Below are 27,838 nucleotides of genomic sequence, written 5' to 3'. Positions count from 1 at the left end.
GAGGCCATGCCATGGAATGCTCTGGAACCAGGGCCCCTGAGTGAATCCTGGCTGGGCCACCCACTAGTGTGACCTTGGGCGAGTTACCAAACCTCTGTCCACAGATTCTTCACCTGAAAAATGGGAATAAGAGTACCCCCCTCAGAGCTCTTGTGTGGGTTAAATGAGTAGAAATGCAGGGAAAGCCTCAGAAAAACACCAAGAGCCACCAGCAGCTTGTGACTTGAGAACTGCATGCACCAGGGAGGGCATCTGAAGGCGTGTGGCCATGCAGTCTTAGACCTGGTATTTCGGGACTAAATGAAAACTCCTCATTTAGTGGCTCATTTTGTGATTGGGCTTTGCTTACCTGTGCCTCCCAGGCCCTGCCTTCCCCCTGCTGTTGCTCGCTGGCCCTAACAGTGCCACAGCCCCCTGAAGGGTCTCAGACACGTCACCTCGCAGCTTTGCACAGACGGGAGCCGAGTTTGTCCTGAGTCTTCTAGCAGGTTTTTTCAGCAGAATGGGCAAGGGCTAGTGGACTCGGTGCTTCTGGAGAAGGAATGGGAATGAGTGGGAAGCCCTGGGTGGGGGGAGAAGGTGCAGGAGTGGATGTGAGGACGCTAGAGCAGGAAGGAGCTTTCCCCTGGCACTGGCCAGGGACTGCCTGCTGGTGGTTCTGGGGCCCTTGTGGTGGGTTCTCTTGGTCAGTGTGCAAAGGGGTCACGTGGGCTGCTTGTTTCCAAACTTCAGTTCCTGGGCTCACTCCAGAGACTGAGCTCGGGCAGGCCCCATGGTGGGGTCTGAGGGCTGTGGTGGTTCAGGTCCTTGGGGGGTGACAATCTGGAGGCCGTGACAGGGGCTTGCCCTGCAGACATAGCCTTCCAGCCCCTTAGAGGGAATGTTGACTGAGGGGAATATGAGGAGCTGGTAGAGGGCCTGGGGGTCTAAAATCCAAGGTACCCATGATATCCTGCTCCTCGAGGGCACTCTTGAGAAACACTGCCAGCAAGTATTAGACGCCGAAGCTGCCTTTTTAGGTACACTGTCATTTTCCGGTTGAAGATGAGACCCAGAGAGGTCCTGGCTTTATCAAGGTCACGCAGCGAATTAATGGCAGGACTCAGACTGCAACCAGGTGTCCTGGCTCCGCATCCAGTTTCCTCCTCACTACACCCCTTTTCCTGAGGAGAGGGAGGTCAGCGAGGATGAAGGGGTGAGGCGAGTTAGTAACTAGAATTTAGGGAGCTGGACAAGTCCCATAACCCCAGAGGGCTCAGCAAGACAAAGATTTTTGTCCTAGTTGAAAATGGAATCAGAATTAGTATAGGGGTAATCTTGGCTTTGAAATTAAATTGTCCAGTAGTTCCTATTAAAATCACTAACAGCGTTACTTCTAAGCCCAGGATGTACCTACTTCCTGGACAAAACCCTTCTAAGTGAGGCTTCATTTTTCACCCAGGGAGGATTCAGATTTCCCCCTGGTAAGTTACTGCTATTAGCTCTGGGCTGCTGTGAGGGCTCCCTAGTGGGTGAAGGTGGGCGTGAGAGCAGGGGAGCTGCCCGCGGGGGCCCGGGACTGCGGCAGCGCGGGGCGGGCACTGCAGCCCCCGCCCTCCCGGCGCCCGCCCCGCGGCCGCTAGAGGGGGCTGTGCGGGCGCCGGGGCGCGGGCTGTCGTCAGCGCGCACGGGGAGGAGCGCGTTTCCTCGCAGCCCGGGGTGGGAGATGGATTTAGTTCTGATGGCAGCGCTGTAAGGGAGGCGCTGGCAGGAAAACTTTGTCAAGGAGCAGCAGCCTCTGTTGACTGTGATCCCCACTGACCCGAAGAAGCAGTGCATGTCTGGGGGATTTCAGGCACATGTGGGTAGAGAAACCCTTTCGGCCGCTCTGACCAGCGCGGGACTGCAGGAGGGGTAGGAAATATTGTCCTGCAGGTTAGCTGGGTGGATTTATTCAGCTGACTTAGAGGAGAATCCTACAGCGAAGACCAGAGATGGCTGCGATGCCGCGCAGGAGGTAAGACCCTTAGGCTTGCCTTGGTTTTGTTAATTTTCATGGAATTCCCGAGCCTTCCGGCATCCCTCCCCTTCCCAGAGCTGCTGGGTCCAGACAGAGGAGTGCCCTCTCTGATTTTGTTCGCATCCGTACTACATTTCTTCCCAGCGAAAGAGTATGTATTTCACACCTACTGATTTCTGCTCATGTAACATTGGAGGCTTTTCAGAAATCGGGGCTGCCAGGCGCTGGTCTGCGCATGGGGGGCCGTGGGCCGGTTTGTCTGGAGAACGACGTCTGCCTGGTGGGGCTTTCCTCTGGGTCCCTGCCTTCCTGCTTGGCCTCCACCCTGGGCGCGCTCCCTTGGGGCCCAGCGGGCACCGCAGAGCGGTTGCAGCTGCTGGTGAGCAAGCGCGAGGTCTGCAGCCACCAGCATTTTGATAAAGGGAGCTGGCAGGTGACCATTCAGTGGATTTGGATTTTTGTGCAACTCAACCACTTTGGAGGGAAACAAAAAACCTCACAGTCCCTGAGGAGGTCTTGACAGTCTGTTCATCTCAGCTTCCATCTCCTTTCCTTGCTTTCCCTGCCTCCCTCCCCTCCTCCATCCAGGGAGGCAGCGGGGAGTCCGGGTCCAGGTCTGCTGGTTTTCATATCCAGACCTCAGTACCTGGTGTTGGGGGTGGGGCAGGAGGGGGATGGGAAGGGCAGGCAGCTTTAGGGTGCTGAGCAGGTGCTCTGGTCTGGCCTATTGTCTTGCCTTTTTTCTTCTGGATCCTAATCTCCATCCCCTAAAAAAGAAAAAACTCCAGCCCACACCCTATCCAATTCTTCCCAAAACTGTCATTTATCTACAACATATGACTATTGGTCATGTGTTTCTTTACACCCACTCCTCCCTCCTCTTCCAGTTTGTCGTCTAAGATTTAACTGACTCAAATGAGCCTAATAAATAATAGAAACCAAACATCAGTTTCATAAATGGACGTTCTGTGTCTCCTGACTAACCACTAAGGAGCGCTGGTCTGGCCTCTGAACAAAAGCAAATGCACTGGGGGTGCACTCAGCTCTTCTCAGGTTGGAGGATATGAAATGTTTAACTTGTGCAGCGTGAGGTGTTCTCATTATGGGATTTTGAAATTATTTTAAGGGAAAGTACTTGGTCAAGATTTGAAGTGATATGGCTAAAGAAAGTAATTGTAGAATTTCAGACTTGAAAGTATCTCCTCCCACTAGCACGTAAATAATTTATAGTAGAGATTTTAAAAAGGGGTTTAAGTTATTTGTTAATAGTTTTACTTCATGATGCCCTGCCTTCTTTTTTATAATGTGAGCAGACTCTTCTCAATGCCAGACCAGGATCTTGCCCAGCCCGCCTCACTGCCCCCAGTCTCCATTCCCCCTCCAAATAGGGCACAAGTGAAAGCAAACTGTCTATTAGGATGTCCATATATTTGGGAATCCTCTAAAGTGAGATCCTTTTTGGCCCAAAATCCATAACTCTATGTTGGTTCTTAGATACTAGGTTGCCTAGATCTCCTATAAAAGGGCTTGTCACATACACAATACACACAAGTGACTGAAATGACACACCACATGTAGTTTCTAGGCTTGGAGCAAATTTGCTCTAAGAATTAGCATAGTGCTGGACCTACCAAACCTCAACTATTTTTTTTTTTAAGATTTTATTTTTCATTTCTTTTTTCCCCCTTCTCACCTCCCCTGCCCCCAGTTTTCTGCTCTCTCTGCCATTCCCTGTGTGTTCTTCTGTGACTGCTTCTATCCTTAGCAGCAGCACTGGGAATCTGTGTTTCTTTTTCTTGCATCATCTTCTTGTGTCAGCTCTCCATGTGTGTGCCGCCATTCTTGGGCAGGCTGCACTTTCTTTTGCACTGGGAGGCTCTCCTTACAAGGCCCACTCCTTGCACGTGGGGCTTCCCTACATGGAGGACACCCCTGCGTGGCAGGGCCCTCCTTGCACGCATCAGTACTGCACATGGCCAGCTCCACACGGATCAAAGAGACCCAAGGTTTCAACCGGGACCTCCCATGTGTTAGGCAGAAGCCCTAACCCCTGGATCAAGTCCGCTTCCCCTCAACTCTTCTTAAGAGCTCACAGATGATCAAATGTTTGGCAGAGGTTTTATTGTGAAGACTTTAAATATATATGTAAGACCTTGGCAAACATCTATTTATCACTTTGTTCTAAAGGGCTTTAAGGCAGTCTATAGGGATTCATAAAATATAGCAAGGCAGACTAAGAAGATGCAAAAGAAAGAAGGAAATTAAGTGTACAGACACAAAATGGTATTAAGAAGGAGGCTAATACAAAAACACAAGGATAAGATCCTCTTCACTTGTTATGTTATACAGGAATCATTCAACTGTAAATTTTGTAGCAGCGCACACAAAAAAGGAAATTGACCAGTCCGTTGTTCATGTTTTATTTATTCATTGACTCATGCACTCACTTATTCAACAGACATTTGGTGAGGGCCTACTGTGCCAAGTTCTGTGAGAAGTACAGTGAAGCAGACAGAGATCCTAATGGCACTTAATAGGGCAGAAAACAGACTGTCTCTTCAGATAGCACTTCAGACATTCATCAGGAAATCTCTCTAATGATCCTCTAATTATACACTGTGATAATAGCTATGAAGGGAGACACAAAATGTACCATGTTCCAGAAGATGAAAACACAAAAGACACACTTCCTAAGGGAAGCACAACCATTCCTGATTCCAAGACCATGCTTTTTCCAAGCACGGTACATGTCATTTCCTTGTCAGATGTAAGGATTAGTTTCACAGGGTCATTTTTTAATAGTGTCCCTCTCCACGAGCACATGCTACCCTCCTGCAGCACCATCAGATTGGGCAGCAGCTCTCAGCCCCTTTCTGGTTCTGAGAATATGTCTACTGAGGGGTCTGTGAATTCTCTCAAATTAGTGGCTTCATTTCAATCACCCTGATGGCAAGCCTAAAACACGCTGGGGCCTCTATTTGCTGCTTATTTTCCAGGTTGAGCCAGGGGCAGACCTGGTGGCCTTGGCTCACTGGCAAGGGTGAAGGGGAGAGGAGTATGAATAGAGGCGTGTGAGGGAGAGGAGGTGCCCAGGCTTGCACAGGCTGCACCTGGTGACCACTGCCCTATCAGCAAAGAAAGGAGCTGTCTTATGCCAATTCTATCTTCACGTGAATGAAAGTTGCAATAATTTACCAGCAGCAGGTTTTGTAGTAAAAGCATAATGAAAAAGTTTCTGTTGCTGGTTTCCGTAGTAATGGGTTAGATCTCCATGTAATGCAGGTCTAATAATGCTGCAAAACCAACCTTGCGTCCAGTAGCTTGAGGCAGGTGGTTTGGTGTAATGGTTTAGGGGAGCCAGACTGCCTGGCTTCAGAGCCTGCTTTCTCCTCACTAGCTGTGAGACTTTGGGCAAGTGATTCAACTTTTCTATTCTTCAGTCTCACTTCTAATGTGGAGATTAGTTTCTGGTAAATCAGTATTTCATGATTAATGAGCAGATTAATAAGTTATGTGTGAGAAGTGTAGAACATATGTAAGGTTCACTATATCTTACCTATCACTATTTTCATTAATATGTACTGATACCATTTGTGTGGTCATTCCAGGATGGTTTCATAGAGGTTTTCATTATGGCATGAGATTACCTTCATGGAGTAAATACATATTTGAAGTTAATATTTTCCTGTACAACATATTTTGTGTGGTGTGTGTCAGTATTACCAAAGTCAAAACTTAGAAAAGGGAAGCGGACTTGACCCACTGGATAGGGCGTCCGTCTACCACATGGGAGGTCCGTAGTTCAAACCTTGGGCCTCCTTGACCCATGTGGAGCTGGCCCACGTGCAGTCCAGATGCACGCAAGGAGTGCCCTGCCATTCAGGATGTCCCTGCATAGGGGAGCCCCATGAGGAAGGAGTGCGCCCCATAAGGAGAGCCAAAGCCTGTGAGGGAAGACCCTGAAAGGGGCTTGGAGCCAACTCCCTCCTTCTGGAATCCAACCGCTAGGGGGTGTGTGCACCGTGTCCCCCAAGCCCCAGGCTGAGAGGTGGTGTTGACCCAGGAGTGGGGTCTTTCAGTTCTACAGACACAGGCAGATCCCTCATTCCAGAAGTTTCAGTCCCACCTGGGAGACATCACCTGGCCACCACCTGTGGAACCAGACAGTGAGTAGCCACGGTGGAAGGGAGGGAGGGCAGGAAGGGAGCCAGTGTCGGGAGGCCCAGAACCCAGGACAACCCTCTCCCCTGCCATCCCCAGGCCCCTCAGTGGGTCTGGCCTCTTTAGAGGAAGGCATAATCTTTTTCTTTTTAATGTAGCTATAAGTATAATGTGCATCTCAAACTGCACATAAAGTGCACAGTCTAATATGTTTTGATATGTGTACACCCATGAAACCATCACCACAATCAAGATGCTGAACACATTCACCACCTGCCCTACCTGCACCATAGTTTGTAACCCTTTGTAATCCCTCTGCTCAGTTTTCCCTCCTCCCCAGGCAACTACGGCTCAACTTTCTGTCTCTGTGGATTAGTTCACATTTTCTCCTTATAGACATATAAGGGATTGACTGGACATACTCTTTTTTTTCTTCTCTGGCTTCTTCACTCAGCATAACTATCCTGAGTTTCACCCATGCCGTGGCATGCACAGTAGTTCATTCCTTTTTATTGCTGATCAGTGATCCATTTAATGGCTACGCCACGACTTACCCACTTAGCTGTTGACAGAATTTGGATTGTTTCCAGTTTTTTATTTCAAATAAAGGTGCTGTGAACATTCATCTATAAGTCCTTTTATTGAATAATCTTTATTTTATCATGGGTAAACGCCTAGGAGTAGAATGGCTGGGTCATAGGGTATGTGCATGTTTAACTTTTTAAGAAACTGTCAAGTTGCAAAATGTTTGTAGGATTTGTAGTCCCACCCACGGAGATGAGAGTTTCTTCTTCACATTCTTTTCAACACTTGGGATGATGTGTCTTTTTCATTTCAGCCTGGCTAATAAGTAGGTAGGAGTGATATCTCATAGTGGTTTTAGTTTGCATTTCTCTAATTACTAATGATTTTGAGCATTTTACTTCGTATACTTAAATACGTCACTGAAAAAAAATTTATCCATTCAAACTCTTGTCTAAATAAAAAATGAGTGTGTCATCTTGTTGAATATTGAGAGTTCTTTATGCATTCTAGACACAAGTCCTTTCTCAAATGTGTGATTTGCAAATATCTTCTCTCAGTCTGCTTGCCTTACCCGAGGTCATGAAGATATTCTCCCATTTTCTTCCAGAAATTTTAAAGTTTAGGTCAATGTTTCATTTTGAGTTAGTGTTTGTGTAAAGGTGTGAGGTGTGGATTGAAGTTAATTTTTTAAAAGATTAATTTAATTTATTTATTTATTCCACCCCCACCCCCCTGCCGCAGTTTTTTTATCTCTGTGTCCAGTTGCTGCGTGTTCTTCTGTGATTGATTCCATCCTTAACAGCTGCACCGGGAATCTGAGTTTCTTTTTCTTGTGTCATCTTCTTCTGTCAGCTCTCCTTGTTGCAGTGCCACTCCAGGGCAGGCTGCACTTTCTTTCATGCTGGGTGGCTCTCCTTACAGGGCACACTCCTTGAGCTTGGTGCTCCTCTACATGGCACGGCACTCCTTGTGCCCATGAGCACTGCGCATGTGCCAGCTCGACACAGGTCAAGGAGGCCCGGGGTTTGACGAGGACCTCCCATGTGGTAGGTGGTCACCCTATCTGTTGGGCGAAGTCTGCTTCCCTAAAGTTCATTTTTATTTGTTTGGATATTACTATTCAATTGTTCCAGGGCCATCTCTTGAAAGGATTATGTTTTCTCCACTGAATTGCCTTTGCTTCTTTGTTGAAGATCAACCCTGACTTCCTGTTCTGTTCTCACACCTCCAAAGGCCAGGTGGTCTCACACATCCCCTAGCCAGGGCTTGAGGAATAGGGCATGGATCCTGAGGGTAGGAAGGAACCAGGCGGTGACCATGGATGTGTGAAATTGAGTCCTTGCTCATGAGGAGAGCCAAGGGTGATGGCAAGACCAGGGGCAGGGGCAGGTGGGCTTGCTGGGAAAGACCCTGCAGAGGAAAGGGCTGCAGTTTCCTTGAACGGCCCTGGTGGCCAAGATCTCTCACTCAGGGCTCTCATATCCCCAAATTGCTCTGAAGGGACTCTTGTCCTCTGTTTTCTGTAGGGGTGCCCAGCCCTTTCAGAGGCAATTTCAGCTCAGAGGCCCCGGGTGACCTGAAGGTGTGGCACCCCCCCATCATAGCACTGTGGATTGAACAGGGGCCTTCTGACAGGAGCACCTATTTTGTTCCTGTGGTTTTTTTTCCCCCTGGAATTCGTAATCAGAAAATTTATGTTTGTGTCTACATGGTTTCAAGGAGTAACGATGATGAATCAAGAGGCTCAATGGTTGGTGTACAAATATAGCTCAGGACTAAACATGGGCCTTATTCATATGTTTTTCTCAATGACTCTTCTAATGGTGAAATTTGTGTGGAATTAAACTTCAACAGCTCTAAATTATATAATGAGTTATTTTTAAGTTCATTTACAATGGCAGAAGAATCCAATCTCATCTGCATGACTCCTAGTGTGTGGGGGTGTAGCTAGTTTACAGTAAACAAGAATTTCTATCCTTTGGGCCCTTTAGTTCATGTGTGATGGCTAATTAGGTCTTTGGCTATTGTTTGGTCCAGGGTCAAGAAGGCCACAGGCCGTGGTGTAGGCATCTCTCCACGGAAATCTTTAGAACATGCTGGTAGATCTATATGCTTCCCTATGAAATGGGCCTCTTTGGCTGACCTCTGCATTTCCTCCCCTGAAGATTCCTACCGTTTTGCCAGGGTGGCTGATGTACAGGAAGCTCTCCAGCTGTGTAAAGAGCATTCTAGCACCTGGGCTGTGGAGATGCAGATGCTGAAGTACAAGGTGGACAATGTCTGTTCCCAGATCCAGATGCTCAGCGGCCACCTGGAAAAAACCAGTGCTGACATCCAGATGGTCAAAGGAGTTGTAGAGGATGCTGGCACCTGCAATATCTAGACCCAGATGTTAAGGAATTCCTTGGAGGGGGCTGATGCTGAGATCCAGGGACTACAGAAAGCTCTGGAAGAGGCAAACCCATTGAATTCCCAGACCCAAGATTTCTTGCAAAGCAGTTCAGAAAACACCAGCTTTGCACTCCACATGTTACGCCAAGGCCTAGAAAATGCCACCACTGAAATTCATGTGTTAAAGGCAGGTTTACACTACACAAATATGAGTTTACAAAATGCCAGTGTTCAGACCTACCTTTAGAAAGGCAATCTGGGGAGTGGCAGTGTTTTAAGGACCCAACACCAGGTGTTAAGCAGCAGTTTGGAAGGGCCCAAATACGAGATCCAGAGGCTCTGAGGAGGTCTGGGAAATGCAAGTGCTTTCAATTCCCAGACCCAGCCCTTTATAAAAGGCAGTGTACACAACACAATTTTTGAGATCCAGTTATTAAGAGGTCGGTTGGACAGGGCTGGTGAAGTGATTCAGTTGTTAAAAAGAGATTTGGAAACTGCCATTGCCCAGACCCAAATGGCAAAGGGCGGTATGGAGCAGACAGAAGCTGAGCTCCCAGGAGTAAGAGCAGAGTTGGAAAATGCCAGGGGAGAGTTAGAAACCCTAAAACAAGGAATGAAGGGTGCTGCCTTAAATTCCCAGACCCACATGTGAGAGAACGGACTGCAGGAGGCACAGGCTGAGATCCACAGGCTACAAGTTAATGTGAGTAATATCAACAGGCTACATGTGAAAATCCAGGAGCAGCAGAACAGCCCGGAGACCCTCTGTGCAGCCTGTGCTTCACAGGATCACCTACAAAGGAACCAAAGTAAGTGGTAGGGAGAGTCCACCCTGGAGAGGGCAGAGTTGCTGGGAAGTTAGCCTCTTTAGCCTCAAGCATGAGTCCCATCTGGGAAAGGGCAAGGGTGGTGGAGAGAGAACAAATCCAATAAACACACCTCCTCTGTGCCCCGGCAGTAGCACAGAAGACCTGAGAAGCTATGTCCTTGCTCTCAGGTGGCTAATAATCTCTCCACAAAATTTCTCCTTTGGCAAACCGGATCTTTGTGATGAGGTGTGTGGTAATGGCAGAGTGTGCTTGTGGGAGTAGACAACCTGTTTGTGACTTCCAGCTATCACAAATGATGTGAACTAGTACAAGTTGCTTACCTTTTCTGAGTATCACTTGCAAAATGGGGCAATAGGATTTGCTTCACAGGGAGGATCAAATGAATCAACACAGGTCACGCACTTAAGCTAGTAGGCAGCATTCGAGCATATATCTGAGAAAACTTTCATGAACATCTCCCATGTGTCAGGGGTTAAAGATGAATAAGACATGATGCCTGCTCTTGAGAAGGTTACAAGATGCAAGATGGAGACAGACCTGTAAGCAAAGTCATATGGATTGGTGACAGAGGTATTAAGTTAGAAACAAGTACTGGGAACTGAGAGGGCGGATGCAACAAGAAAGGTGAGAAGGAACCTTTTGTGGAAGGGGGGAAGGAAATCTACTTATCTGTCATCTATCTATCTAATCATCTATGTAATCTATCTATGCAAGTTTCAAAAAGTAAAATCTTTACTGCATGAACTCACTCTGACATTTTATATTCTATTCTTTAAAAAAAGGAGCAAAGCTTGTCAAAACTGATAAACCAATTTTATGACACACTAATGGGTCGGTGATTACAATTTGAAAAACACTGGGCTAGAGGGGTGCGCAGGACTGGAGAGACACATGCTAGAATGGAAGGCCTGTGAGTGAGCTTGGCCTTTATCCTCCAGAAAATGTGGGGGCACTGAAGGGTTTTAAGGAGAACCCTGAGATTCTGACTTGGGTGGCCGTGGAGGGTCCCCAACTGAGGAATTAAGGAGGAATTCCTCCTCGCAGCAAGATTTGTACATGCTGGCTGTGGTGCTTTGGGGGACATCCAAGTGGACATCGCCTGCAGGCTGTCTGGAGTTGAGGAGAAAGGCCAGGGCTGCAGACACAGGCTTGGGTGCCCCGGGTATGTGGGTTCTCATTGCAGCAGTGGGAGTGGTGGGGTTTGCATGAGGCAAAATGCAGAAGAGGGCTGAGAATGGGGCCAGGAATCAACCTTCAGGATGCAAGAAGGGAAAGATGTGTGTGAACCAACTGAGCACAGGGGAATTGGGAGATGTGCATGTGGGAAAGCCAAAAGAGGAGAGAATTTAAGACGGGAGTGGTCAGTTCTGGCACATGCCAGAGAGGCCATGTAAAATAAGAAATGAAAAGCATCCACTGACGCTGGGCAATTCAAAAGTCATAAATGAAGTTTCGGTGGAAGCAGATCATGGTTATTGGGCATGAATTAATCAGGTACATGAGTCTGTCAAGGAACGTATCTGAGAGGGAAGGAGAGATGAGGGGAAGAGTAAAAAACAATTCACATCATCTATTTCTCCATTAAAACATGTTTCTATTATAAACAGTGTGGAAAATATGGAAAAATTGCAAGATGAGAAAACAAGCATCTGTATTGCCATGAAAATTTGCATGACTTCCAAGTGAACCCTCCCCCAAACCCCCACTACTATTTTGGTAAACTTGAGAGAGTGTCTCCAGATTCAGACAGGCTTCACCTGGGGTTTACAGAAAGGAAACAGCAAAGAGGTGGAATTTGAAGATAGGGGAGGAGAGAGGGAGGAGAGTGAAATGCACGATGAGTGACTGGCCTTGAAGAGGGTTGGGATGGTACTTGAATCTCTGAGGCTGGGAAGGGAGCAGGTGTGGAATTTGGTGAGCACCCTACTGTGCAGATGTGGGAACACGAGACTGCGAGAGCTGCTGTTAACCACATCTGTTTCTGGGTGGCATAGGAGGTCACTTGCTAAGGAGGAGGATGCCTGTAGGGAGCTGGGGGAGAGAAGGGATGGTTGGGAGAAGCTGCTGGAGAGATGGGGGCTGACAATTGAGGACTTGGCAGGCAGTGCTGAGCCCCTGCTCTTTGCCTCTGTTTCCAGTCAAGTCTAAGGAATCACTGGCCATGCGGACCAGTGCCTGGAAGTCTTTCCTCCTTCCTGCCTCTCCTCGAGCCCCACTGCTGCCCTCCTGCTTTAGTATGGACTGAGAGGTGCTCCATCCTGGCTGCGCATTGGAGTCACCCAAGTACATGCCTGGGACTCATGTACAGAAATCTGATTTCTTTTGGTTGGGATGCAGCCTGAGCACCAGGGAGTCTTAAAACATGGACAGTCAGGGTGGAGTATCATTACTTTAACTATTCCTTAAGGGGCCAAATAGTAAAATTGAGACATGTGGGCCACAGTCTCTGTCATAGCTCCTCAGCACTGTCGTCTTGCACTGCTGAAGCAGCCGAAGAGAACGTGTAAATGAATCGGTGTGGTTGCTCCAGTGACACTATTTATAAAAAGAGGCTGCTGATGGGCTATAATTTAGCCAGCCCTGGTTTGGACGACTGGTTCTGAGGCGTCAGAGAGCATAAGAATCACATGTGGCTTTGTTAAACCTCAGACTGTTCAGATACAATTTCTGAAAAAGCAGGTCTGCGCTGGGCCTGAGAAGGGGCATTTCTACCAAGTTCCCAGGAGGTGCCATGCTGCTCGTCCAGGGAACACACTTTGAGAACGCTTGGTCCCCATGGTCTGTCTCTCCCTGAGATCTTTGCAGTTGGGTTCTGATGGATGTTTCTGGCCCAAGCAGGATGGTCTTTTTTTTGTTGAACCTGCACATTGCACCATGCTGAAATATTTACAGTGCAAATCTGCACCATCCATAAAACCCTTTAGGGCCTCCCATTGCTCACAGGGAAAAATCCAAATTCCTTCTTACAGGCATAAGATGTAGTGCTGGAAGCCAACCACGCTCCTCTCCCACCCCTTGAATGCTGGCCACACCCCAGGTTTTGCACAGATCAGCTCGTGCCATGCCCTTTTGTGCCTGCCTGCCTTTGCACCTGCCATTTCCCCTGTCTGGAAGGCTTTTCTTGGAAATGATCCCCTGGCAAACTCTTCTTCAGTTTTTTTTTTTAAGTGTTTTTCTGATTAAAAATTTTTAAAAAATGTTACAGTAGTTGTAGGCTTAGAGAAAAATCCTGCAGAAGGTAGAGAGCTTTGCCCATGATTAATGTTTTCCCTTAGTGGGTCATTTGTTACAATTGATGAACCAACATTATTATAATCATATGATTAACTATAGTCCATAGTTTAGAGTAGGCTTCACACTTTGTATTTTACAGTTCTGTTTCCTTAAAAATTTTTTACTGTGATAACATATACATAACATAAAAGCTCCAATTTTAACTCTTTCAGTATGTACATTCACAATATTGTGCTACCATCATCATCTTTTCTGGCTAGAAGTTTTCCTTGGCCCCAAATGGGAACTCTCTAACAACTGAGTATTAATTTCCCATTCCCCACCCCCTCAGTTTTTTTTTATGACTCATCTCAAGGAACATCTCATCCTAGATTCCCTTGCTAAGCCCCCCCCAGCCCAGGTGACAGAGATGACACCCCCTTTCATGCCTCTATTCTAACCTGCACGTGGCATTTAATTAGTGCATCTTCCATCCCCTTCTTACATCTGTCTCATTTCACAAGACTGTAAATTCCTCGAGGGCATGAATCGTGTCTTATTGGTCTTTTTATAACAGTCCCTGGCTCACAGAAGCTGAGGAATGTTGAACAATGAATGTATGAATGTTGAAGATATGAATGAAGAAATGAGTGTTGTGGCTCCATTTCAATAGCTGCGGTAGAGATGATACTAAAGAGCAGGATGTGGTGACATGGAGTGAGGAAAGAGCTGAGACTTGGAGCTCCTGGTGACAGGATGAGCTCTTAGTGTGTGACACCTGTGAGGGCAGGTAGAGCAGGTGATGAGGAAGTCCTGGGACAGTCCTGGGTGTGGGCAGCCAGAGTGGATGGAGATCAAGTCAAGGAAGTAAGGGAGACTCTGGATGGATGGACAACGTCCTCGAGAGATGGTGGGAATTGAGATGGAGACTGCATGGTGGCAGTAATGAGATGGGAAATAAAGTGACATGGTCAGAAAGCACATGTCTCAGCAGAGAGTTTTTCTGGGTAGCAGAGCTGAGTGTCCCAGGAGTACTGAGCCAGGAGTCTTGAGCTGCAGCTCCCTGGGGAATTGGGTAGTGGGACAGGGGCATGGTCTCAGCAGCACTTGCCCTTGGGGAACCGAGCCTCAAGGGCGTGGGCCTCAGTGGCCAGCCGCTGGCGGGTTCAGGGAGGCCAGCTCTGGGACATCCGCCATCAGCCCTGGTTGTCTCTCCTCCCACCTCTGCTGCAGCTCAGCTTCTCTGGCTGCTCCTTCAAGGCTGGAAGTTCTTCAGGGGGAGCTTGCATTACTTTTCTGATGTCAAGAAGTCTTGGAGGAGGCTGAGCAGTTCTGTGTGTCCCAAGGAGCTCACCTGGCATCGGTGACCTCTGAGGAAGAGCAGGTCAGAGCTGGGGGCTTGGGGTGGTTCTGACAGGGTTGGTGAGTGACAAGGGACTTTGGTGCTTTGACCTTCCTCCTCTAGGGGAGGGCACAGCCCATAACCTTCATGTCTCCTGTCAGGTGGTAACAAATACTGAATTCGTCTGAGCATCTTGCACTGGAGGCGGAAACCTGGACAACAAACCCCACTGTCCTCAGTGACTGAGGGAGATTCCCGGAGGTCGACAGATGTCAGCAGCAGGGTATGTCAGAGGCGGGTGGCGGGGCGGCACTCTGAGAGCATGAGGGAGCATGCTTTTCCCTCAGCCCCTCAGGTCCCTTTGGGCTTCCTCTCCTGTCATCAATCTTGATTTTTTTTTATCCCCCCCCCCTTGAGGCTTGCTTGCCGTCTGCTCTCTGTGTCTATTTGCTGTGCATTCTTCTGTTTCTCTCTACTCATTTTTGAATTTATCCCACCGCATCCTTGAGGCTTGCTTGTTGTGTGCTCTCTATGTCCATTTGCTGCATGCTTTTCTGTGTTTCTACTTGTCTCCCTTTTTGCTGTGTCACCTTGCTGAGTCGGCTCTACGTAGCACTTGCAGGCCAGTGGCTCTCGGTGATGTGCGGGCGAGGCTGCCTTCACAAGGAGTCCCTGAGACATGAACCCAGGGCCTCCCATATGGTAGATGGAAGCTCAACTGATTGAGCCACAGCCACTTCCAGAATCTTGATTTTTTAAAATGAAGTTGAATGTTTCATTAGTAGGATATTAAGCAATAGTTACACTATTATAGAAGGTTTATGATAACAATGTTACCCTTGAATTACATAATTTTTAGAAGTAGTTTTTATTTTCAGGTCATTTTGTGAATTCTGAATATAATAACTAGACTGTAGCCTATGTCGCAGAGTGCTGTGAAAAAAAAGAAACACCCTGTATTATGTTTATCTGCAATCATTTGAAAGTTTATTTCAGTAGTATAGCTGCAACATATAGCTTTTCCATTGATATTACTACAAGTTGCCATTTTAAACCTCTATCCACCACAATTTAAAAGAACTATTCTGGATTAAGTTGCTTCAGATTAGTTTATTTTCATTCCTAAATAGATGTTACATATTTCTCAAATGCTGCTCCATTCCTTCATTGAACAATTTCTGAAGGTTTACTCAGTATCTTTTTTTTTTTGAAGATTTATTTTTTATTTTATTTATTTCTCTCTCCCCCCACCCCAGTTGTCCATTCTCTGTGTCCATTTGCTGTGATTTCTTGTTGTTGTTTTTGTTTTTTTGTTTCTTTTTGTTGTGTCATCTTGCTGCATCAACTTTCTGTGTGTGCCGTGCCATTCCTGGGCAGGCTGCACTTTCGTGCTGGGCGGCTCTCCTTATAGGGCGCACTCCTTGCGCGTGGGGCTCCCCTCGTGGGGCACCCCTGTGAGCCACGGCACTCCTTGCGCACATCAGCACTGTGCGTAGACCAGCTCCACATGGGTCATGGAGGCCTAGTTTTTGAACCACAGACCTCCCATGGGGTAGGCAGATACGCTATCCACTGGGCCAAGTCCACTTCCCCAGTGTCTTCTTGTTACCACCTGGGTAACAAGATTTGTTGACAAGTCCTGGATTTTCTGCAGCAACTTGATAAATTTCTATTGTTTCTCCTGATAGAGGAGAATAGGGTTCACTAGTAGCTTTTGCACTTTCTGAAGCACCCAGCTCATCTCGTTAGTTCAGTTTTGTCCCAACTTTGAGAAGATTAGAGGAAACAACATGTCTGAAAGCTTCCTGTGCAAAACCGCCGAGTCCCGCATTCCAGCACTGTTTTCTGCTGTTATCTGTTCATGCTTGCCTGGGAATTTCTGCACTGAGAGCAGACAGGGCCGGTGTGCAGTGTCCGGGTGGCACCGGCACCCCCCCACACACCCCCTGGTCCACAGGTACAGATCAATCTCGATTTTAATGTCAGTCAATCCCATGGCTGTGGAGGGCACGTGAGCAGGAGACCCAGGCTTCCTAGGAAGGCCAGGCACTCACATTCGATTTGAGGAGCACCAAGGCCATCGATGCCCAGGGTGGCCATCTGGTGGGGGTCAGCGTCAGGATGTGTCAAGGTTATTAACAAAAGACCTCACTAGCTCTGGTCATTTCAGTTGACATGACCGCCCAGGCCACAGGGTGCTCCTGAGACTGTTGTGTGGGTGTGAAAAAGACCATGCTGCTTTGTAAAGCATCCTGAGAAGCTCTGGCCAGATGTTGTCCCAGGACAGCACACCTTGTATCCAGGGCTGGGACTAGGTAGGGAAAGTCATGTGATGGGATGCTGGGCCTCCCCGAGGGGCCCTGGCTGCTGCTTCGACCCTGGACACACCAGGGAAGGTGTAGGGAGGGGTCCAGCTCTGCAGGGAAGTGCGAGTTCTGGGGTGGAAGTTGAAAGGAAAGACCCCTCCCCTCTCTTCTCCCCAACTTGCCACCTCACAGACACCCTCCCCATCCTTGGATCATCAGTGACTCAGGATGTCCTCAGAAGACCCAGGTCCGCAGGCATCACAGCTCTGTCCCTGTTCTGGGGCTGCAAGTGGACTGAGGAGCCGCGTCAGTTTAGCTCCATGTGCCACAGCAGGGACAAGGACCACTGTCTATGTCTAGCTGAATAACGTCCCTCTATTTCCAGGTTTTTGAGCAAGGAGCAGCTGGACAACTGGCAGCACAGGAACAGGCCCATGGAGGACTGTGTCCATACTCAGCAGATGTGGAATGACATATACTGTGATGCCACCTACCAGTGGGTCTGCAAGAAATCCATGGGTCACGATGTGGCCTGAGTGCAGAGCACAGCGGGGGGGGGGGGGTCCCTCCTGGCGGCCAGCTCTGGGCCTCCTCCGTACTGCCTGGGAGCCTCTGGCCTCTGCTTGCTCTCTGGGGCTTCCACTTGGCCTCCTGGGTGTCCTGCCTTGAACTGTTGTTTAACCCTTTGGAGGCAGGATAGATAGGGACCTAAGGAGGAAGGGTAGAAAAACCTAATAAACCTGGCAAGAGAAACTGAGGCACTGGCCTGCTGGCTAGCATGAATGTGCTGAGCACAGGGGCAAATTAGGAAGGGGCAGCTAACAAGCACACACCCTGCAGCTTACAGCACACAGCACACACCCAGCGGCTCTGTGATCAGGAGGCAACCTCATCACATGGCGGAAAGAGGGACAGGGAAGGGGGGCAGCACCCCCACCCCACCCACTTTCAGGTTACCTCTTGCTTCATTGACAGTGACCAGAGGCCGATCACCGGCAGTCAGCACAGCCTGCAGAGCTCGTGGACAGCAGCCAGAAGCCAATCACCCCCCACCAGCATCCCCTAACCCAGCCCCTAACCCATTAAGGGAATCGGATCACCTAGTAGAGTTCCCCTGCTGTGTCTCAAGTATGCCAATCAGGGCACACCTGGAGTCCTGTACCCCCATAAATCACGGACCCCATGGTAGAACTTTGCATTTCCGCCCCTTGCCTGCATCCCTGCAGGTATACTTTCCTTCTCTTTCCTCAACCCCATTAAATTCTTTGCTTGCCTGATTAATCTGTGGCTTGTCCTTGAATTCTGTCTTGAGAAGAAGCTGAGAACCTAGATACTGGTTCTGATCCCACTTCAAGACATTGACCCAACATAAGCAGGGGGACCAATGGTGTGCCCTGGTGTGCTCCTCAGTGTCCACCTCCACAACCAGCACAGGCTGTCACACAGCAGGTCCTCAGTAAACACTTGAATGAATGAAAGCCCTTGGCTTGTTAATTTTTTTGGTTCCATATTTCTTTATTAAAAAGACATGGAAAAACATTTGGGTCCTTACTGAAAATGGAATTTTTCTTGTTTCCATTTCATTATTGTTGATGCAGACATTGCACATCTCTGTTAGGACATGATACTTTATTCTGATTAAAGAAGGATCATTCTTTGTTCCAAACACAACAGTCTTGAATACACTCTCAGGAAAATTGGCTATGCTCTCCCTAAATCAGTTCCTTGTTTCCATTGCTTAAGGCAGATTTCTGAGTGGGATAAAAACTGGGGTTGAACTAAGGTGACATTCTCACCTTGTCTAGGTAAAAGGCTTGTGAGGAAGCAGATGCATCAGCATTTTGAACTTCTAACTAGTTCTAGTATCAGAGGTTAGAAGACTTGCTTCCTCCCGGGGTCAGCAGCACTCTGGCTGGCTGACAATTCTCAGGTTGCTTGACTTTCTGATCTTTTGAAGATGCCCTCTCCTTTGTCTTGCAGCTTCCATACACTTCCAGATTCTAGCTCCTCCCCTTGGCTTTTGCTTGTTTATCTCTTATAGCCATTGTGTGCATGCACAGGGAACACTATGCAGAATTCTGGAGACAAGCCTCTGCAGCATTCCTCCTCCGTAAACTTCCTCTGCTTTCAGTCTCCTGAAGCTCCCATCCCACTTGGACCTCCCCTCAGCTCAGTGAGACTGTCATGCCCCATTTGAAAAGCCCCTTCTTGCATGACCTCATCCAGAAAGAGCCTCCAGGAAGAAACACAGGGGGTTGGAAGGCTTCCTTGTCTCAGTTTTGCTCTGCCTGTTCAATATCTAAAAACAATTATTTCATGTATTTTGTCCAGTTCCCTCATTGCTTGCAGCAAAAGGGCTAGTTGAATTATTCCACCATAACCAGAAGTGCTAATTTTGTCTTTGATGATACCTTTTCTTGAACAGAAACTTAATTCTATGGTACTCATGTTTATCAATCTTTTACTTTATGGCTTCTTCGATTTTTTTTTAATCAATCTTAGAAACTCTTCTTCTGTGCCAGGATTGAAATAACACTTTGCTATATTCTAGTACCTATATTTGTTTATTTTTACCTTTATATGGTTAATCACCTGGAATTTGTTTTTGAGACTATTGTGAGATAGTCATCTACTTTTGCTCAAATATTAAATCATAACCTGTTCTTCACTCAATTGGTAAGCCAAGTGTTAATGTTTTGCAGTAATTAACAAGCTGTAGCTCAGTTACCATCATATGCACTGGGGAAAGGCTACCCCCTCCCTCATAAGCCTATATGTCTAAGGATATTGTACTTCCCTGCAGTTTAAACAAAGAAACCAGGTAGAGGCAGGAGTAAGGGAGACAGAGATCTTGGCTGTGTGCATATCAGAGGGAGATGAAAACCTTCAGTGCCTGCATGTCAAAGGGAGATAAAGAAACCCTTTACTCCCTACAGATCTAAGAAACAGCCAGTGCTCCATCTTTCCAAGAAAGCCTAAATCCCTATCCCACTACCCTCTAGCCATACAAGGGAAATTTTTCACCTCTAGGGCTCCCCATTCGCCCCTGCACCTCACTGGGTCCCTCAACCCTCTCCCACTGACCATCATTTCCCCACCTAGGAAAGTTCCGTATCAATTCAAAAATTCAATTCCCCCCCCTTCCAGGAGTGGGCTGAAGTCTCTCTTCAGACCCCCACCATGGTGGTTTTGGGGCTCAAGTCTGTTCTTCAGACCCCTTCTGATGGGAGAGCTCCTCAGTAAATTTTCTGCCTGTGGTCATATCAGTCTCCGTGTCCCAGTGAGCACTGTTTTTCTCCAACACCAACTCTATCTAATGTGAAATGTATGAGCTTGTTTCTGGATTCTTGACTGCATTTCACTGAGCTCACTTTTCCTTTATTGGAGCCACACTGTTTTCATTGTTATATCTTTATGTTTTGTTATCACCTGGGGCAAGCCCCTCTGGCTTTTTCAAAAATTTCTAGCTCTGTTTTTGGCCAGGTCTTGGTGACTGCTGAATTTCACTGAAGGGCCACAGGTGGCTGGCTGGAACATTCCTACATGTTTTTCTTTATTGCTCCTTTTTCTGAAGTCTGTCAGTTTCATCACAAAGGAGTCCTCCAGTCTTTTGCTAGAAAGATAGAAGCTCAGCTGCCAGTCTTCTACTGGCCTAGTGGGGTAAGGAGACACAGCATTTTACCATTTGGTATAGAGATGTCTCCTGAATCCCTCTGCTTTCAGCCTGGCTGTGCAAACCTCTCCTGGTATAAACCTCCTTTCTCTTCTGTAAGGGGCTAATGCCTGGTTACGGGAGGTAGAGGAGTGGATGGGTATGTCTCAATGGTCTCCATAAAACTCTTATAAACAGTTTTCCTGTTTTCAGCCTACCCTGCCTTTAGAGGTAATGAATACTTGTGAGTTGTGAGCTTGCCAGTGTTCTATAGCATGGATTGTCCCACTTTTTACTCACTCCCCCCATTACTGCTAAATCACTTACCATTCATTTACCCATTGCTAGCCTCCAAACTTTTGTTGCCATTTCTTGTCTTCTGTTAATTCCTCTTCCATTGTCTACTTCCTTATGGGCTATTCTCTTCTTTATTCCTTTACTGTCATTATAATTGTTTCTGGGAGGAAGCAGCTACGAATGTACATATTTAATCTAGCCCTTTTAACAGGAAGTTCATGATATTTTCTAATAAGATATTAGGATACTAGGGAATGGCATTGAATTTTGTCTATCTCATATGCAGCCACTTTAACCAATATAGACATCATAATTCTTATTCATTCTCCTATTTGTTTCTAGATAATTGCATTGAGTTTTCTGTGTAAATGAAATTCTATGCCAATAATAATAACCATGTTCTGTTCCAGAATTTAGACCTTTTCCTTTTCCTTTTGTTGTTGCATTGTTAAAGCTTCCAGAACAGTGTTGCCTGGAAGGAGTGATAGCAGACCTTCCTGTCTCCTTCCTTCCACTAATGTGACTGTTTCTGGTTTTGCACTATTGTTTATTGCTTGTTGTTGGTTTTGGATAATTACCCCTTATAAAGTAAAGAAAATTCCCTTCAGTTCCAAATCAACAAGAGTGTATTTTTAAAATTAGGATTGAATGTTGAATTGTACAAGTGGTTTTTCAATGTCTATCAAAATACTCATCATTATCCCTTACTCTGTGAACATATTGATCACATTAATAGTTTCCTAATGATGAATTGTCCTTGCGTTTCTTGAGTAGCAACCTCTTTGGTTATGGTATATTATTCTCTTAGTATGTTGCTGGATTTGAATTCCTGATAGTTTAGTCATTGCTTTCTTTTTTTTTTTTTTTTTTCATTTACTGTTGTAGAAGTGGAGAGAGATTCAATTATTTGCATATAGAAAGGCCAGGACTCTGGAATGATCTTGGGAAGGAAAAATATTTCAGTAAGGCCAACAGGACTCAGGACTGCAACCCGAGCTGCAACAAGATTTTCAAGTTCCTTTTGCACAGGGTGGGGAGTCACATGGTGATTTTATGGGAAAAAAAAATGACTTTCTTTGTTAAGTGTTTGCCTGAGTACCAGATAGGTTTTGAGTTAGCATAAAGGTTTTGAATTAACATATAGCCCAAATTCCCTCTGGATGCAACTTTGAATACACATCCTTTCTGAACATTCAAAGTCTAAAGGGCCTATCTTACTTAATTGAATTTCTAGGCATAGTTGGATACAGAATTAGATAATTTTGAATTCAAGCACAGGCTATATTTTATTTCCACTTGAAGCAAAGTTTAATTTTCTTTAAGATTCGGCATCCCTATTTTGAGAATCTCTCTGGACTGACTGGTATGTATATAGAGTTTGCATTGCTAAATTGTTTCCCAGGACTGGAGTGGTTGCCATGATTATCAAGGGCAGGGCTGCACTTCTCACTGTCCCTCAGGCACAACTTAGTTTTATCTACAAAGAGATAAACAGTCTCCCACCCATATCCTGGGGGCCACTGGCATTTACCTGCATTTCCTGTGGCTCCAGATCCATCTATTAATTTTATTTTACCCTTAAAGGGTTTATACTTTTGTCTTAAAGAGGTGATGAAGGGCGATGCTCTCTTTTCTGTAACTACTTCCTGCTGGCCTTGGCTTGTAGTCATTCCGTAATGTAAGAAACAAAGATTAGATTAGTTTTCACATAAAGGAAGAAAATATTTTTTAATGTAACCTGGCAGCCTACTGCCTCAGTCTCCCACTCCCATGTTAAGCAGGAAGAAAGGAAATCAGCTGAAGCCAGTGCTATAGGCAGTCAAAAAATGCCCAAGAAAGACCTAAGTCAATACCAATTCAGCACTAAATTCCATTCGTTATTTGGCAAAGAGGAGCAGGTAAAAACTAAAATGGTTGGAATGTGATGACGGAAGCGGTGAATCACAAACTTTGCACGGGCAAGTTAGATCTTCTCGGATAGGCTGTCACTTCTGAAGTATCCAATCTGGAGAAACAGAGGAAGGGCTTGCGTGCTAGGCTTAGGGCTATAAATTGTGGCATTTTTGTTTGCTTGGTGCGCCAGCCACATTTTCTGGTTTTGCGCCCCTTCTTGCAAGATTGAGAATAAATTCTTTTCTTCTCCACAATTGGGTGAGCCTTATTTTCTTCCAGAAGAAGATTTTTTTCCAACAGGTTTGGGGGCTCATCTGGGATTCTGAGCCTTCAGAGAGCAGACCCCTGGAGTGGACGACGAGAAGGCACGCCCCACTGTTTAAGTGGTCTTGGACTCCACCGGCAGGGGCCCCACTTCTTGCAGCCAAGTGGCCCAAGAACAGACGCTTAGATCTGCCAATTGTGGACCAGAAAAAGGGAAGGGAAAATCTTCCTCTCGTTGGCCAGGTGACTCCATGCATGGACCAAGGTAACAAGAAAGGCTATTAAATATTACCTTGGTGGATGGGACTTCTAATGAGTCTGAGGTTCACTGTGTGTGCCTGAGAATTGTGACATACGGTGGGAAGTGAGTGCAGAGTCCCGATTCGCATTTCCCTTCTCCCTTGAGGGAAAGGGCCAGAGACGGACAAAGCAAAAGATTCAAAAGAAAGAGACCTGGACAAGATTCAGAATGGGAAATAGAGGGAGTCGGTCAACTGGGAAAAAGCAGAAGGGGGTATGTGCAGGATCCCCCAGAGACATTCCTCCAGATACTCCACTAGGGAGGATGTTAAGGCATTGGACCGATAGTGATTGGACCAAGGGAAAAGACAAGAAGAAAATGATTCAATACTGCTGTTGTATCTGGACCAAGGAAAGTATTTTACTGCCTGGTGTATTCTGGCCAAAATATGGGTCAGATGAGGATTGGCTTTGTGCTGACCTTGTACTGTATGTTAATGGAAAAATACCCTTCTCCAAAGAAGAGTCTGACTATGCCATGTGCTGGTTAAAGGGAAAGGGGGCCACTTTCTATCCTATGAAAGCTGAAAATCCAGGCTCCAAGACTAAGCTTGCAGAAACTAAGGCTGCAGAAACTAAGGCTGCAGAAACAAAAGCTGTAGAAACTAAAGCCTGGGACCCCCTGTCTAATCTCCCTCCTCCACATGTTCCCCCTCCCCTCCCAGGAAAAGGGTCATTAGACATGGAGGGCCCAATAGAACCCATTCTAAACCCTTGGGAACTGGAGAATCAAGCAGGGTCAGCAGCCTTACCGGTTACAACCCACCAACAGCTGAGGAAAGAACTGGAAGAGTGTAAGAAAGATATACACAGTTTTCCATTCGCCAGAGCATCTGAGGAGAAGAGAGTGAAAAAACAAAACTCCATTCAGCCGTTGTATCTGCTGAGAGAAGTCCCAATGGGGCCAGGGGAGATTGGCTATGTCAATGCCCCAGTGACAAGTACTGAAGTAAGGAACTTCAAGGAGGAGATGAAATCTCTAATGGAAGATCCAGTGGGGCTGGCTGAACAAGTAGATCAATTCCTGGGTCCTAGATTATACACCTGGCCTGAACTTATGTCCATACTGAATATCCTCTTTACGGGAGAAGAAAGAGGAATGGTGTGGAGGGCAGCTATGAAGGAGTGGGAAAGGCAGCATCCACCTGGACAGGGGGTGATGGCAAGAGAACAGAAGTTCCCAAACACAGACCCTAATTGGGATCATAATGACCTGGGTGACAGAACACAAATGAAGGATTTTAGAGACCTCATTATACAGGGGATCAAATTGGCCATACCCAAATCTCAAAACTTGAAGAAGGCCTTTGAAGTAGCCCAGGAGAAGGATGAAATGCCCTCTGCTTACCTGCAACGATTGAGGGACCAAGTGAGGAAATATTCAAGGATGGACCCTGAAGATCCTGTGGCTCAGGGAATGTTAAAAGTCAGCTATGTAAAAGGTTCTTGGCCTGACATTCAGAAGAAGATTCAGAAAAAAGAAGGATGGATGGATAAGCCATTGGAAGAGTTATTGAGAGAATCCCAGAAAGTGTTTGTAAGAAGAGAGAAGGAAAAGCAGAAACAGAAAGCAAAGGTGGTGATTAGCAAAGTCGATCAAATGGTAAGAAAAAGACTGGAGATGGGTCAGGGAGGGAATAGGCAGAGGCAAGATAAAGTAGCAACTTGGTCTTATTTAGATAAGGGGACAAGGAGAATGCAAGGCTCTGCAGGGTGCTCTGACTGGGAGGATGGGTCATTTCAAAAGGGATTGCCAGAGTTTAATGAAAGAGAGTCCGGTAATTCCCCTCATGAATTTTGAGCATTCGGGGGGTCTGAGGCTCCTCACTTCTAAAGCCCACTGGGAGCCTTTAGTACATCTAACGGTGGGCCCATGTCATAAAAAAATTACATTTCTAGTGGACACTGGCACAGCCTGATCCTCTGTGACTTATCTCCCCAGAGGAACCAAATTCTCTGGAAGTTCCCTTACAGTCTCATGGGTAAAAGGAGAAGGATTTGAGGTCCCCGTTCTTTCTACCACTAATATTTGTTAGGTAGACAATCAAACTGTAAGCCCTTTGTTGTACATCCTGACCACGGAGAAACATGGAGAGACCCATCATTTCCTATATTTGTGAATGAAACGCATGTGTTTCCTGGGCCTATAGATGACAGACTACCCTTAAAACCTGATGAAGAAGGGAGGAAATATATAATCTTATCCTTCCTTTTGATCATACACCATTATATATTGGAAAAAGTCGCCCTTGCATTCCAACAAAAAATTGGACTATGGTTACCATGACAAATAATGGTACAAAATTATTCATAACTTTGTTTCCTTCATATAATTCTTCAGTAACTGAAAAGCAAAATGATTATTGTCCACTCGAAAATCCTGAAAACAGGGATGGCAGGAATGCCATATAGGAAGAGGATCTGTCATTTTTAATGATTCCTATTGAATAGTGAGGGAAAGTGCTTCTATGGAGACCCCCAAAGAATATAATGGTAGATTTATATGGTATGGACTTAACAAGGGTCAACAAGTTAGACATTTGCAATATCCTCTTTCAGAATCTCTATTCTTGGGTGAACAAGTGGTATATACTAACAATTTTACTGTTTGGAAATGTAAAGGAAAATGGTTACCAACCCCTTGAATTAATGACACCTATAGTCTTAATATACATAAAAACTTGTGGAAAGTATTTCTTGGAATTGCCCCTGCTTATGAATGGATTGATAATTACAGTCAAACAGGTTAATATCTACAATTAAATCAAATCTATCCATTGAAAGCATGTGTCAGGGATCCTTTCATATTCATTATTGGAAAAATAACTATAAAAGATAGTGCCTTGTTTTATAAAAATGGTGCCTTGTATACTTATCTGTCAGAAAGTGTGTTGCAGGATTGAGACACCGTCACAATAGCCAGAAGACAACGAGGTATATGGATTCCCATGCAAATGAACCGAATATGGCAGTCATCACGTGAAAGTCAGCTATTGCTACACATGGCGCAAGAAATCATGAAATGGACAAAAAGATTTATTGGACTCCTAATAATTAGTATAAAGGGACTAATTGGAATCATCAGAGCTGCTGCAACTGCTGCTGACGCTTTGCATGAGACTGTTCAGACTCAATAATACGTGCACGATTGGCATAAAAATGCTAGTGATTTGTGGCATAGCCAAGAACACATTGATGAACAGTTTAATAATCGGGTTAATGATTTAGAAATAGCTGTTTTGCATATTGGAGATAAATTGTATAATTGAAACTTGTTAAGGGGATTGAAATGTGATTGGAATGAAAGCCACTTTTGTATTACTCCTCTTGCCTGTAATTCATCTGATATAGAAAAAAAGATTAATCATTTGCTAGGCCAGAAAAGAAATATCTCTCAGGAAATAATTGAATTACAAAGAAAAATATTAGAAATGTCTCAAAATCAAATTCATGTAGCCAATATCAAGGATATTTTCTCAGATGATTCACATATTACAAAATTTAACCCAGTTACTTGGTGGAAATCACAGCATTTCCTGTCAGCTTTAGGAATAGGTTTAATCATATTTGTTCTGTTGCTCATGATTCTTGCCTGTGCTGGACACTGCTTTTGAAGAACATTGCAAAGCATAATAGCCAAGAGACATGCGAATAATCTGGTTCTAGCAAAAGCACTTCAATCACTTCCCCTAGTCGAAGAGCTTGGCTGGTAGTCAATGATGCGTAAGACTCTCAGAGGAGGGCAACCTAAGACAGGCACAGTCACCTCGACTAAAACAAAAAGGGGAGATGTTGGAAACTGAGGCACAGTGGCCTCACAAGGAGAAACGTGCTGTCTCCATGCTAGTGCTGTCTCCATGGCTATGCTTGCACTCTCAGGAATGCAGTAATTAAGAGTTCCCGGCAAATGGGATGAAGCAGTTAAAGGCTGAAAGAAAAGATGAGAACATACCTTTTGTAGTGAATAGAAAACATAGACTTTGTACCTTCAGTTGAGATTTTTAAAAATTCCTTAGACTATGGGTAATTCTGACAGTTAACTGCATGTTACTGGTCTACATGTTCCTGCTTGTTGTCATGTAGATTGGGGTATATAGAGAGCTCCTTGTAAACAATAAAGTTGTCTGATGAGTCTCTACTCGCAGACCCCCTGATCGCAGCTCTCTTGTTCTTTCTTTCTTTCTCTTTCATTCACTCTCCTATTTCTCTTTCTTTCATTCCTGATACACTTCAGGTCCAAATCTCCAACAATCCCCAAAGAAATTGGAATCGTTGTCTTCTCTGAAAAGGAAGTAAAAGAACTAGAACAACTGGGGCAACCTTAGATAACCAAGAGAAGTGGCTCCTCCCAGACAACCAGCACTTGTTGAATAAGCAAATAATGAGGGAATTACTAGCAGTTTTACACCAAGTTAGTCACTGGTGAGTAGAGGGCATGTATGACCTCATCCTCAAGCATTTTGGGTGTATGGGCCTTTCTACTATAGCGACACAAATAAGTGAACCATGCCTAATCTGTCAGAAAGTTAATCAGAAAGTCTTAAGGAAGCAAGTGCCAGGGGGTAGAGAGCCTGGTCTCAGACCATTCCAGAGCATTCAGGTTGATTATACTCAATTGGCCCATGTAGGTCGACTAAAGTATGTTCTGGTAATTGTGGATCACCT

The 27,838-nt window shown here is 45.8% G+C and overlaps 1 long non-coding RNA gene across 4 annotated transcripts; it reads left to right on the top strand.

Moving 5' to 3' along the window:
* Positions 1-1,668: 1,668 nt before the first annotated feature.
* On the top strand, positions 1,669-27,327 carry LOC131273987 (uncharacterized). Of its 4 annotated transcripts, none has more exons than XR_011646132.1 (6): positions 1,669-1,996; positions 14,353-14,503; positions 14,623-14,744; positions 17,153-17,263; positions 22,910-24,776; positions 26,071-27,327. It is a non-coding gene; the product is annotated as an uncharacterized lncRNA (long non-coding RNA). The 4 variants fall into 4 exon arrangements; XR_011646133.1 differs by having other exon boundaries at positions 26,057-27,327; XR_011646134.1 differs by lacking the exons at positions 22,910-24,776; positions 26,071-27,327 and adding an exon at positions 17,743-22,863.
* Positions 27,328-27,838: the final 511 nt, after the last annotated feature.

The sequence above is a fragment of the Dasypus novemcinctus genome, chromosome 17 (assembly GCF_030445035.2).
Source record: "Dasypus novemcinctus isolate mDasNov1 chromosome 17, mDasNov1.1.hap2, whole genome shotgun sequence".
In the NCBI taxonomy this organism is placed as follows: domain Eukaryota; kingdom Metazoa; phylum Chordata; class Mammalia; order Cingulata; family Dasypodidae; genus Dasypus; species Dasypus novemcinctus.
This window is presented reverse-complemented; position numbering and strand designations above follow the sequence as displayed.